Here is a 4,121-nt window from a genome sequence, read left to right as displayed (position 1 = left end):
CATTGATAATATCATAGCCCACTAGTCTCAATACTCCGTCAACTCAAATAACCTTGTCACCCCCTAGGGGGCGCCCATTTTTTTGCCTTTGTCCAAAAATTAACCCAAAGTGAATTGCTTCACAATTGAGTAGTTATCTTGGGTGTTATATGGTGAGTGATCTTGGGGGCATATTCTTCCCCACACTTGCACTATGATATTGCCAATGTTTGGTAACTGACTTAGCTCAAAATTTTTAATGCTAAGGTTTGTAATCAGGCTTCCGTTCGGTCTTCAATGATAAACTCCCTCGGGAGGCTTCCCAACCTTTAGAACAAAGGCTTTACTATCTTAAAGATACTAGGGGAAGGCTAATCGCTGAGTAAAACTGTTGGAGGAAATTTTCACCAGCCTCCACATTTGATTATAGTGGGTTGGAATACTTGGCAATAAAGTTGTTTCCCACTTAGATCGTTCCCCTCTCACCGACCTTAATGGTGCCCTAAGGGAAACTCAGGAGGGCAGGCCTTCTAAAGGTGTTAACGCATGAAACTGAAAGAAAGCATAAAAGAGATGGTTCTGGCTTTTTGATCACCTATTGAAGGTGAGAGCATATACCTATCACCTCACAAACACAAAAGACGAGGATTCATTTTAAACCTTTATTGCAAAAATTGTCTAAGCTATATGGAGATGTTGCTCCAAGAAGACATGATGTTCTTTCTATCTGAATATAGCAATGTGTGAAGATAGCAAAATTTTTAAACTTTAAAGAAATCCTAGCCAGCAAAAGTAAATTCATCAAATGAATAACAACGGTTTTGCAATATTGAAAGCTCTCTTGAAATGAAGTGAAATTTCTTTTTAAACTCCCAAATGAAAAATGAGGTTCATTTTAATCAACACCAAAAGAAAATGATGTTAAATTTTAACCCTTTGCAGAAATGAGAAATTTTGTTGATTCTTTTTAAGCCCAAATAAAGATGATCCCATCTTGCATAAAAGGAAAGATTTGATTTTGTTGTTCCTTTTAATCATGTAAGAAAGAAAGATGAAGTCTATTTTAGGCACCAAAAATAAATGATGAAGTTCATTTTAAGCATCCAAAAGAGAGGTGAAATTCATTTTAAGCCTTTGCAATAAAAAAGTGAGTTCTTTTTACCAACTTATAAAAGAAAGTAAATAAAACTAATTAACTCCTCCTTTTCCTGCACTGAAAAATGTTAGAACCTGCACATAGTTAGTCAAAAATTGAATCCTGATGGTGGGCTTCACAAGCCTAATTTTTCTGACTCTGTTACAAATTTTCTTTTTTTTCTCTTTGTAAGGGCTATGTGCTAAACTTTCGCACAGATGTGCTAAAGTATGGTGCAGAAGCGCTAAAAGAGAGCACCTACGCGCTATTTTGTTACCTGAATGCGCTAAAACAATGTTTCTATGCGTTTGAACAAGCAGAAAAGGGTATGCGCTAGAATGATAATAAGATGCACTAAGTTATGGTCTCGATGCGCTAAACAGTGGCCTGTTTGCGCTAAAGTTCGCCATAGATGCGCTAAAGAAAGTTCCGGATGCGCTAGTTTGCAATTCTGACGTGATTGTTGTCTTCTGCCTGCACACAAAATGATGTTATTTTTGGGGACGTGCCCCACGGTGGGTGCCAAAAATGTATGGAGTAAAATGCGGCAATCAAAATGAGTAAATTGAGATCAAATAACCTACATACCAATGAGACTCTTGGTGCAAGTAAATAGACTAATTTGAACTAGTTTAACTTCCCAAGGGGTGTCCCATTGTTCTCTATCTCACATGATCCCTAAAGTCAATGTTTTGCTCTCAGATCATTGAGCAAATAACTTAGGAATGTCAACTCCAAGAACGAGTGATATTGTGAATTATATGCATGAATGCACTCTAAGATCTATATGATGTGCTAAAACTATGATGATTAAGCTAGTATGAAGATAGTGATATGATAAAAGATTAACAAATTATCCTAACATGATATACTAGCATGAATATTCTATGATATAAAAAATGCTTCTAAATGTTTATGATTATATTTTAACAAAGAGAGACTAAAATGCTTAGTAAATTAGACTATAATGTAGATACATAAAACTTGGATATCTTGGATAATGAAGAATGAGAGCTCTATTTATAGGGAAAATAGGTCAATGGAGGGTTAAGATTGAATAATCTTAACAATGGCTAGGATTGAAAGTTACTCAATCCATGTTTACAATTTTCACCAATGAAATGGTGACAATTGTCAACAAGAGGTGGCTTGAGAGGAGATGCAAGAGGCATTAAATGCCTGAGAAGACATGGAGGTTACCTTAGGAGGTAAGGGTTAAGGTTAGGTTAGGGTTATCCATTGGATAAAGCTTTTACCCAAGGGGTAATCTCTTGTGCAAGGGTTAATGGGATAACTATGGTCAAATAAATAAATCCTTGATGAGACCCTTGAGTCAAAAGGATGGTTAAAGGAAAGTCTCTAACCAAAGGTCAAAGGTGAGTTAACCATAAATGGTTATGTAAGAGCCTTTAATAGTTTGGAAGACTTTAGAGGTTAACCATTTGAAGACATAAAGCCTTTAATGGTTATTGAAGACTTTGGAGGAATTTGAGAAGTGACTTCCTTTTACTTAGGAATGTGACAATGATTAGGATAAGATTAGGCTAAATTGGAAGTGATTAGAAGAATCTAGAAGGGGTTTAGGAGGCAAGTGGGAGATGTAGGAAAATGCAAGTGGATGAGGGAAAATAATTTTAATTAAAATAAAATGTTTTATTTCAAAAATAGATGCAACTTGCCTAAGTACAAGTGGGGTTTTTTTTATAAAGAAATTAGATTTATTTATATGCAAGGGTTAATTTAATTAAATGTAATTTTAATTAAAAGGAAGAAAGGGGAATTAATTAAATAAAGTTATTTATTTAATTAAAGGCTACAAAAGATTTAGGTGAATTCAATTAAATAAATTGAATAATTCATTTAATCAAATAGATGAAAACGAAGAAATTAATTAAATAAGATTTAATTAATAGGAGGAATGAGGTTAAAATAAATATTAAATATTTATTTAAGAAAGTGGTCAAATTTATATGTCTACAATTAGTATATAAAAAATAAAAATGATTACAAGAATCTAGAAATTTATTATTTCTTTTGCGAATTATAAAGCGATCTTATAAATTCGACCTAGGATTTGGATTTGAACTTTGGTTTAGAGATTTTTATCTTTGTAAAATTTTAATTGTGATTTTTTAGTTTAGCTAAGTGTCCATGCTATTTGATCTTCTCCTCACGACAAAACTCTAAAATACTAATTCAATGGCTTTTGAAAATGATTGAAAACACCTTAGATACTAAGCCGAGTGTGTATTGCAATAATAAATTCTTTGGTAATGTAAATGAATGATCTTTAGGCGCGTTCTTGACATATCTAGTTACTAGATTCTAAGATGATTGAAATGAATTAGGGTTGGTTCCAATATATAATTTCAAAGATGACAAATAAAATTTTTGGTAGTTGGAGTTAACAAATCATTATAACTAATTGGAAATGTTAAATTAAAGTTAGTACTTAGATTTGAATATGACTTAAAATCTAAGAATCATTTTTACGAATCAATTTCATAATTTATAAATGTAAATTTGATTGATAAATACAAATAAAATTAGATAAAATTCAAATTACAACTCACTTTACATGAAAAAATAAAAATTAATTAAGAAATAAAAAACAAATTAAAATGAATGAAAATGCCAAAGATAGCAACTTTTATGATGACAGATAAACTTAAAAAAAACTATGGCATAGTTATTGTTTGTTGTTGTTTTAAGTAGGCGAAGGTTTTCGATGAGTAAATTTTATTCTATCTTTGAACATAATTTGGTGTGTAGTTTTTCAGCTAGAATATGATAAATCTATTTTTTTTAATCACAGATATTAATAAAATTATAAGGAGGAGAAGGTTGAAACGAGATCAATTAAAAATAGACAAGTCAAATGACACCAAAACTAAAAAATCTAATAATAGTATTATTTATTTAAATATTTGAGATTCTCATGTGGACAAGGCTTATAAAGACAACATTTACAGCAACAACAGTAAAGGAAATTAAAATACTACCATCC

Source organism: Cryptomeria japonica, chromosome 4 (genome assembly GCF_030272615.1).
Source record: "Cryptomeria japonica chromosome 4, Sugi_1.0, whole genome shotgun sequence".
Taxonomy (NCBI): Eukaryota; Viridiplantae; Streptophyta; class Pinopsida; order Cupressales; family Cupressaceae; genus Cryptomeria; species Cryptomeria japonica.
The sequence above is the reverse complement of the archived record's forward strand: the minus strand, read 5'-3'. Positions refer to the sequence as shown.